The following is a 9,765-nucleotide window of genomic DNA, read 5'->3' as shown; positions in this document are numbered from 1 at the left end:
GAGGAAATGAATTTAGGTAGCTCTGGCTTTTCAAAATCATTACACCGGATTGTTACACTGAGATAAATTCTTGCCACGCCCTCCCTGTGTTAGGGTGACTTCCCTGAGAGCTTTTGCACAGCTCTAATTCCCCTATAGACACTTAATTTCCATTGTTCTATAAGATTTGTTGTTGTCATTATGAAAAGCAATAAAAATCAGTGAAGCTGTGAAAATTTGCAGATTTCTGGCTGGCTTTGATTTATCTAATCTAGGCTTGATTATCAGAGGTTTGCATAATTGAAGAGTCGTTCAATCTGGCCAGTTAACGCAGAAAAGCAGGTTTGTAAAATCTGTTTGTGAAGAAATAATCATTAGATTTGCAACAGGACAGGAAAGACAGCTAAATTTCCTTAATAGCCCTGGTGCCAGTTAATCATGTAATCAACAAGCATTTATTAACTACTTACCATATGCCAGTCCCTGTGCTAAACTCCAGAGATGCGAATGTAACCCTGCCTACCAGGGCACTCCCTGCATGAAGGCCAGGTAGGTTCTATTTCACTCTTCCTCCAGAGTTATCTGGTATCCTAAGGCGGTAGAGTGCGTGTATGTGTGTGTGTGTGTGTGTGTGTGTGTGTGTGTGTGTGTGTGTGTGTGTGTATAGGGGGAGGGGGAGGGGCACTAAATTCTCTACAAATGGATCCCCACAGATTTTTTTTCTCATTTGTAGGGGGTGGTGCCATGTACCTCAGTTCTATTAACCACTCACAGTCAGGTTACTTTTATATAGAAATATTTACTTTAAAAGGCATAATCATGAATATACAAACTTACTCTCTCCCACACAAAGGACACATAACCTTCTTCCCTGGAGAAGAGCAAAACATCCCTCAGGCTCAAGTCCCAGGCACCTTGGCTTCTCAAGTTTCCATGATGGGCTGGCTGGCAGCACTACCAAGACAAAAATACTGGCTTCAAGGTCACCATGGCTCGAACTCCTGAGTCCCATGAGGGTCACCTCCCACACCTGAAACTGAGAAGGACACACAACACAGAATGGAAACAAACAGCCCCCAGACCTATTTGTCAGAGCCTGGACAAAAGGGAAGGTACAGGGGAAGGCTAGCCCTCCCACCCTCACCAGTTCAGTCCATGGCAAGTAGAGAGGAGAAATGCTTCACATTACTATTGATTAGAGAAATGCAAATTAAAACAACTCTGAATTACCACCTTACACCTTACACCAGATTAGATAATATGACAAAAAAGAAAAGAGATAAATATTGGAGGAAATGTGGGAAAACTGGGACACTAAGGCACTGTTGGTGATCAACCATTCTGAGAACAATTTGGAACTATACCCAAAGGGCTATAAAACTATGCATACCCTTTGATCCAGCAATACCACTACTAGATCTATATCCCAAAGAATTCCGAAAAAAGGAAAAAAGGACCTAATTAAACAAAAATATTAATAGTAGCTCTTTTGTGGGGGTTAAGAATGGGGAATCTAGAGGATGCCCATCATGTTTCGTCATGAGCCCTTTGGGATTGTCTTGGATCATTGTATTGTTGAGAATAGCTAAGTCATGCACAATTCTTCATCATAAATATTGCTGTGAATGTGTACAACATTAGCCAGAGATAGGGGCATAATGGAGATTGCCAGCTCTTCTCATGTCAGTTTCTTTCCAGAATCTTTTCCTCCCTTCAGCACTCTAAAGTGGGGTTGGCGCTATACATCTTCTCTCTCAAAACTAGAAGCCAGAAGAACCCCAAAAGACTGAAGAGTCCCAAGAAAGACCAGAGAGCAAATTTCTCTTCTCTTTTGCTCTGGCCCATGCAGTTGACCATAATACAGGGGCAGGATATTGCTCTCCACCAACAAGGAGAGAGTCTCATATGATTGGGTTTTGAGTCTAGAGTTACATCAGGTTTGCAAGTGTATTTGATGAGGCAAAGGCTTTGTAGACACTGTCCAATCTGAGCCCACTTTCCCCAGAGATCAAGGTGGCAAAGAGTGTTTCTTGGAATTGGGTGGATATTTGTACTTCTGTTCTTGCTATAGCATCAAAGTAAATATCCCTTTGTCAAAACTAAAAACAACAAATCCAGAAAAGCTTTTCCTCCATGTGGAATGGTTTAATTCTTTGTCCTTAGAAAAGCTACATCCAATGATTCTCCCATTTCTATTCTCCCAATTCCCCTTGGCATACTTTTTCCCACTCCCCCTAGTTCCAGCAATATCTCTCACCTGAATTATTCTAATGTCCTTCTTGCTGGTCTTCTTGCCTTCAGGGTCTCAATTCTGTCAGACAAAGAAGCTGTGGGAGATGGAGTTGGGAACTAGTTATGAGTAAAGAGACCCCAGAGCTGATACAGCCCAGACAAACTGGTTCTGAACAGAAGCTTGGATAGCCCTGAGATCTGGAAGACCCTACAAAAGGTATTGTGTATATAGAGGAACACACATGACCACAATAATTAATAGATTATCTCATTTAGTCTTCACAACAACCCTGTACAGTGGGCGCTATCATTGTCCCCATTTTACATATGAGGAAACTAAGACTAAGAGAGGCTAAGTGACTTTCTCAGGGCCAAATAGCTAAGTGTTTGAAGCAGGATTTGAACTTAGATCTTCCTGATTTTAAGTACAATGTTCTATCTACCATATCAACTAGCTTTGGAACCAGGAGGAAATACCAAGTGCCAAGGATGGCAGTGACAGATACAGTGTTGGCTTGGCAAGAAGTTACTGGGCTAATCTGGAAATTACAGAAACACAGCCCTACAGCACTGAAATTACCAAAGTGTATGAGGGAGATGCTCTGGGAAGTATTCATTCATTTGTCCAGGAACTGTCTATGAGAAGTAGTAGCACAGTGGTCAGACAAGTGTAAATCCAGCCTCTAACACTTACTAGCTATGCATTCCTAGGCAATTAATTTAATTTCTGTCTGCCTCAGTTTTCTCAACTGTAAAATGGGGACAAATACAGTACAGAGGATCAGATGAGATAACATTTGTAAAGGGCTTAGCACATAATAGACACCTAATAAATGATTGTTATTATTTATTAAGTTCCTGGAAAATGTCAAGTTGTTGGGCTCTATGAAAGAGTTCTTGAAACAAAATGAACCTCAAGCCAAGAACCAATGAATGAAGTGACTATTTCCTTCTCCAGCTCATTTTACAGATGAGGAAACTGAGGGAAAGTGACTTGCCTAGGGTCACATAGCTAGTGTCTGAGGCCAGATTTGAACTCAGGTCTTCCTGACTCTAGGTCCTGCACTCTATCCACTGTGCCAACTATTCACCCTAAGCTTAAATGTTTGCATAGTAACTAAATGACCTTTTCTTTCAGTTTTGGGATGTTAGGCATGAACCAAACTTAAGTAGGGGAAGGAGACAAATAGATTTTTGGAAGTTAAATCCGAGATTGAATCTGATCTGTGTAAACTGAGAGGTTGAAATTCTGGGCCATAATTTGTAACACTATGTTATTTTGGTTTTTACAAAGTACTTTCAAAATATTGCCTTGATTATACTGTGGTACTTGATGATACTATTCTTCTCTCCACCAAATCCCAAGATACTGTTCATTGTTGATCTATCACGTGTCCTACTGCAACTACCTCCACTCAGTAGCCTGAGTTTAGAGGTATGGGCCTGGAGTTAGGAAGACCTGAGTTTAAATCTGACCTCAGACACTTATTAGTTGTGTGACCCTGGGCAAGTCACTTAACATTTGTCTGCTTTAGTTTCCTCATCTGTAAAAGGGAGATAATAATAGTACCTCTATTCCATGGTTGTTGTGAAGATTAAATAAGGTAATATTTGTAAAGTGCTTAGAATAGTATCTGGCATGTAATAGGCACTAAAATAACGCTTATTTACTCCCTTCATGGTCCCCTCACCCAGATTTCTTTCTTGCTCTGATTTTGGAAATATCACAATCCTTTTAGGTTTTATTTAAGGGTTTTATCACCACATAATACAGGAAAATATACAACAAAAACAATTATGACCATTGTCATTTGCATAATACTTTGAAGTATTATAAGGCAGTTAAATTTATCATTAAAATTCCTTTCCGACAGTCTGTGATCTCTGTAAGGGGGCTCTAAACAGCCATGGTATCCAGCTAAAATGGCATGATTTTGAAAACCCATTTCTATAAAGACTGACAAAAATGACTTGTGACAAATTTAACCAGCCAGGAAGGAGACAAGAAGCATTGAAAGCAAAACCTCGGTCACTTGCCTGTTTGCTTGCATCTTGCCCTTTGGACCAGGAGTGGATACTACATCAAAGTTTCTGCTGGCAGAGGATTTGGCTCGGAAGAGCTAATGGTGATTGGAATAAATTTACAGAGTCCCTGCAGGAAAATGTACAATAGCTGAAGGAATATGGTTCCAAACTCATCCTCTTCCCAAGGAAACCGTCTGTACTCAAGAAAGGAGATAGCTTTACTGAGGAACTCAAGTTGGCAGCCCAACTTGGAGGACCAGTTAATCCCACCAGAAATATCTAGGGAGAAAGTTTGGGTCATTATGGAGGATTAAAATAATTTTAAGTAATTTACCTGTCTTACTATGGACTGATCTAATACCCATCTTTTGGGAACTAGGGCAAAAAGAGACAAAAAAGCAGGAGAGCAGGATATGTAGAAGAAGGAATAACCAGCTGCAGAGAGCTTTTAGTTTAACAAGGCATAAAATAATGGAATAATGGAATAAACAAGCAAAAAAATGGAATATTTGCAAACCTGCCAAGGTTTTACATATCAGTGGATCCTAGTCCTACATGGAATTATCATGGAAATTTAGACTTAATCTTTCTAAGTTCTCCCTTTTATGTCTCTTTCTGATTGGGTTCTTTCTTCTAGATTTTTATTTTATTTATTTTATTTTATTTTATTTTATTTATTTTGCCTTCTGAATCAGAATGGCCCAAGGCTTATTGTCCCTTTTAATCTTCCCAGCTAGGATCCCTTGGAAGAAGCCTTATTTTTGCAACTGGAAGTTGAATCCTTATCTTTGTTTGTTCTTCAGCTACCCTTCCATCCCACAAGAGCCTCTAGAGCCCCAGGTTGGACCAGGATGTATTGTCTGGTTTCTCCTAAGTAATTTATTTACAATCAAAGCATTTCCAGACAGCCAGGGTCTACCTACTCCATTTCTCCACAAAGTGTAGACTTGAAAATAAAGTTCCTAGAAAATATACTTTTGAGGGCCACACTGGTTCTCTAGATATGTGAACAACAGTTATCTTTCAAAATATATATCTGTTGTTATAAATACATATAAATACATATATAAATATATATGTTGTTATAAATGCATAGCTAATGTCTTCTAGTAGAATATAGTCAAAAGAAATTAGAAAACCTAACAATTAATCTTGTGTACCTGACCATTACCAAAGCAATTTCTCATTAAAGGGACTACTTTGGGGCATTAAATAAGTGCAATATTGTATTACAAAGCCAGTAAGATTCTATTTTCCATCATAGGGTATTCGTTTTATTCAATTACTTCAGTGGATCTATGCTCTCTTCATTGTGGATAGTCTCTCCATCAGTGCAGGTTGCAACCCCCCTTGGCATTCTGTGGGATTCTTGGTCATATTCTCCCATAGATCTCTAACATATTACAGGTCTTTTACATGTTTTACTCTTATTTTATGGAAACCTATAGAATGCTGGTTGTCCATCTATTCCTTCTCTCTCTCTCTCTCTTTCTCTCTCTCTCACTCTTTCTCTTCTTCACTAGACCACCTGCCACCTCCTCTTCTAATCATACATTTCATTGGTGATTTCTACTATACCAATTCTTGAGTGTCAGTAATCATTAGAACTAAGAAATGAACACCTACCCATTGCCTTTGAGTCACTCCCCACTCTGATTCATTGATGATGTTGGTTATCCAAGACATTTAATCACACAGCATTGCTGAGAGAACATAGATACTGAAAACATGGGTCTTTGTGTCAGGCAGTAAACCAGAAACATTAAAAGTACTATGTGATTTCCAATATAAAATCTAGCCTGCTTTCTTCCTCCTATTCAATATTGGGTCCAACAAGGGTATAATAATAGACAGTATTCTTGCTTGAGAGTCAGAAGAAAATTCAATTTTATTAATTTCAGTGAATTTTATCATTATTTTTTTTAAATGACTGGCTTAAACAAAGGGACATTTTATGAAGCCTTTTGGCCTGAAAGAAATAGCGTAGTTTATCTTCTCTTGCTGTCTTTGGAGTAATACATCACTACTATCCTGAGCCTCATTTCAACTGTCTCTAGCATTTTTGACATACCCACTTCTCTCTTGATCACAGAAAAAGATTGTAAATCCATCTGCACCATGATTCTAGGGCACATATGGCTTATTAGTGAAAAAAAAATTGTAGGAATTTAGCTACGCCCAGCTGTCTGAAGTTTCATAAAATAATCAGCGTGGTCTCAAGATAACTAGCCTTGAAATCTTTCACGCCCTATCTAGCCCTCTGAGATCTCTCCCTCCCCTCGTATTTATTTAGTGAGCCACTCATCTGACACTCCTCAGAAGTATCTTTATGTGGTTATTTAACTTTTCAGATACATCATTTGTAATTTCCGTGATTATGGGAACCATGCCTTCAAGTTCTTTGAATCTCTAGTGCCACAGCATCACAGTGCGATGAGCACAGCAGGCCAGAGGTTGGCAGCTTCCCAAAGTGGTATGCCAAGTTGCTTACCCATTTCCTTTGGCCTACCTAGAAAAATGGTCCATGGGGCATGAAAACCTATGGTTGACTTCTGAGGGTGAAGAGTGAGAAGGAAGATATGTCAATTACAATTATAGATTTAGAGCTAGAAAGGACTTTACAGGTCACTTAATCCAACTCTCTCATTTTACAGATGAAGAAACTAAGTCCCATAAAGGTTAAGTGACTTCTTGTATTTAAACCCGGGTCCTACAATTCCAACTCCTTCATGCTTTCCAGTTTTCCACAAGATAGCTTTATCAATTTAAAAAAAATGTTTTATTAATGGCTTTTCTTCTTTACCTCACAGTAATTTCTTGGTCTCTTCCTACCCCCATCCCACTGAACTTTTGCTAATGACATAGAAAAATAGATAAGCAAAACCTATAGGCAAAGCAATTCAATCTGACAAGGTATGTAGAATTCCGTGCCCGTGACTCCCCACTTCTCTGTTGAGAGAAGTGAACTGTTTTTTAATGATCTCTGGGCCCACACTTAATCGGTCATTGCAATAATCAGTGGGAGCTTAATTTGCTTCCAGATTTTTGCTACTACAAAAAAATGGCGTTAACAAATATTATTTGCACACATGGCACCTTTCTTTCTGCCTTTGACCTGCTTGAGGTAAATATGTGATAATGAGATCAATTGATCAATCAATAAATATTCATGAAGGGTCTACTATGTGCCAGGTACTGTGCTAAGTGCTGGGGATACAAAAAGAGTCAAAAGATAGTCCCTACCCTCAAAGAGCTTGCAATCTAATGGGGGAGATAACATGTAAACAAATATCTACAAAGCAAGCTACATACAGGATAAATAGTAAATAATTAAGGCACTAGAATTGAGAGGGATTCAGGAAGGCTTCCTATAGAAGGATGGATTTTGGTTGGAGCTTAAAGGAAGTCAGGGAGGTTGGCAGTCAGAGTGGAAGAGGGAGACCATTCCAGCAATGGGGCATAGCCAGAGAAAATGCCTGGATCATTGTATCAAAGCGCATGAATGGTTTAGTAATTTCTCTCACATGATTCCAAATTGTTTTCTAGAATGGTTGGACAAAGAACAGAGCTCCACCAATAGTGTATTAATATACCTGTCTCCATATAACTCCATTAGTAATGACTTTTTATCTTTTAAGGAAGGTCATAGACAGAAGCTCTTCATCTTGAGAAGGGGGAGGATAGATGGTAGAATCATCTGATCCATGTCCTATTGAGAAACCGACTCATGCCCAGAGTAGATGCTCAAAAAGTATTTGTTGAATGCACAACTGAATCCCATGATTCAGATTACTCTCAGAATTCATGATTTGGAGTATTATAAAAAAAAATAGACCCTACCTTGTTCATTATCAACTAGATCAAAAGCTAAAATCCAATTACGGAATTTTTGTTACCACCTGAGCTTTTCAAAAGCCGAAAGAACACTTGATTTTCTGAATAGAAGCTGTCAGCAAGTCAGATTAACTGCAAGAGAAATCTCTTTTTTTTCTGTGTTTTTATTAATTTTTTTTAAGTTCACTTATCATCACAAAAACCCAGTAAATGCAACTAAAGATGAACACAAAATGTCCAACTGAGATCTAAGAACCCAGAGCTATGGGGAGATGTGACACTGCGCTGCAAGGTGCACACATAGGGCAGAGTGACGCATGCGTGCAGCAGACAGCTGTGGAGAGAAGCAAGAGGAAAAAGAGAGTGTGTGTGTAAGACAATGGGGGGAGAGGGCAGGTGTTATATTAACTGCTGGACAATGACAGCGTTGAGCAGGTTGGCCTCCTTCAAGGTCTGGCTCTCATCAGCCAGCTCCTTGTTGGGAAAGGCGGTCGTAAGAACAAAGCTCATGGCTGCCATCACTGGTCGGGCGTCGACAATGAAAAGCTGGATATCGCTGATCCTGTGACGGTGGTTAAACTTCTGTACCAGTCTCCCGCCATCAGTGGATATTGGTCCTGAGCTCTGACTCATCAATTGCAATGGAAGAGCTGGCTTTGGCTTCATTTTCTGCCTGCTGGGCTGGAGAGCTTGTGTTCAATAGCTGGGGGGTAGTGCTGCCCAGTTTCTGACACTCGCCAGTGAATGCTTTGAAGGTTCCTTTGGGCTTTACAAAGTCCTCATCTCGATGGTACTCCATGTCCAGGTTGACCTGTCCCCCACGTGATAACCTTCATAGCTCTGTAGGTACTTCACCTCTGCGGATAGACTCCAGAAACTGGGCATTAGATGGGTCTTGGTAGCTTCTCAGCTCACCACTGTTCAGTCTGAATCCACTCTTCCAGAGCTTCAATACTCTATGCACATCTTGGCCAGGAAACTGTCTTTCTCCTGCTACGTAGGCAGACCCCTCCTCTCGGGCTGCCCCAAGACGATATCCACCCCCTGCAAATGATTTTGGCTTGCTACTCTGCCAGGGCTCTTGGCCATTCCATCGATAGCCACTGCTCCATGTTCCTTGGCACCTTTGAAGAGATCTTCCACCAACTCATTGAGGCTTTTCTTTCTTAGGGGACCAACAGTCTGCTGTCCACTTCTCTCTGAGCCTCCGGCGTAAAACCTTCGACCCTCTCCATCATCTTCATCATCTTCTTGGGCATGAACAAGGTCTCTGAATGATGTCATCCTGTTGTCACTGGGAGCTGTGCCTCTGGACACTAAACTGGGTGCTAGCTGGGAAAGTGAAACAAGGTCTTCATCACCTCTATCCTCATAAAAGCTGGCCAGGGCAATCTGCAGGTCCCATCTGGCTGACTCCTCGGCCCTGGTCACCGCCACGAATTCCCTCAGCGCCTCCTGCCGCTCCGCCATCTTGACCCCGGTGCACCACCCAAAACCCGAGAAATCTTTTTGCCTTTTATATCTAGCCATGTGATCAAAGAGAGAACAAGTACGGAACCTCAGAAAAGTTTCATAATTATTTCCAGTGATTTATATAGCACTTTATATTTTCAGTCATTACTCATATTTCTCACACTTCTTATTTTTTTTTATTTTTTTAGGCAAGTGGGGTTAAGTGACTTGCCTAGGGTCACA

The 9,765-nt window shown here is 40.4% G+C and overlaps 2 pseudogenes; one reads left to right on the top strand and one right to left on the bottom strand.

Annotated features, from left to right (window-relative positions):
- The first annotated feature begins 4,118 nt into the window (after positions 1-4,118).
- On the top strand, positions 4,119-4,667 carry LOC110222210 (large ribosomal subunit protein eL13 pseudogene; annotated as a pseudogene).
- Positions 4,668-8,391: 3,724 nt separating this feature from the next.
- Positions 8,392-9,540, bottom strand: LOC110222248 (NSFL1 cofactor p47 pseudogene; annotated as a pseudogene).
- Between the last annotated feature and the right edge of the window lie 225 nt (positions 9,541-9,765).

The sequence above is a fragment of the Phascolarctos cinereus genome, unplaced genomic scaffold, assembly GCF_003287225.1.
Source record: "Phascolarctos cinereus isolate Bilbo 61053 unplaced genomic scaffold, phaCin_HiC Scaffold_726;HRSCAF=1367, whole genome shotgun sequence".
Taxonomy (NCBI): domain Eukaryota; kingdom Metazoa; phylum Chordata; class Mammalia; order Diprotodontia; family Phascolarctidae; genus Phascolarctos; species Phascolarctos cinereus.
This window is presented reverse-complemented; position numbering and strand designations above follow the sequence as displayed.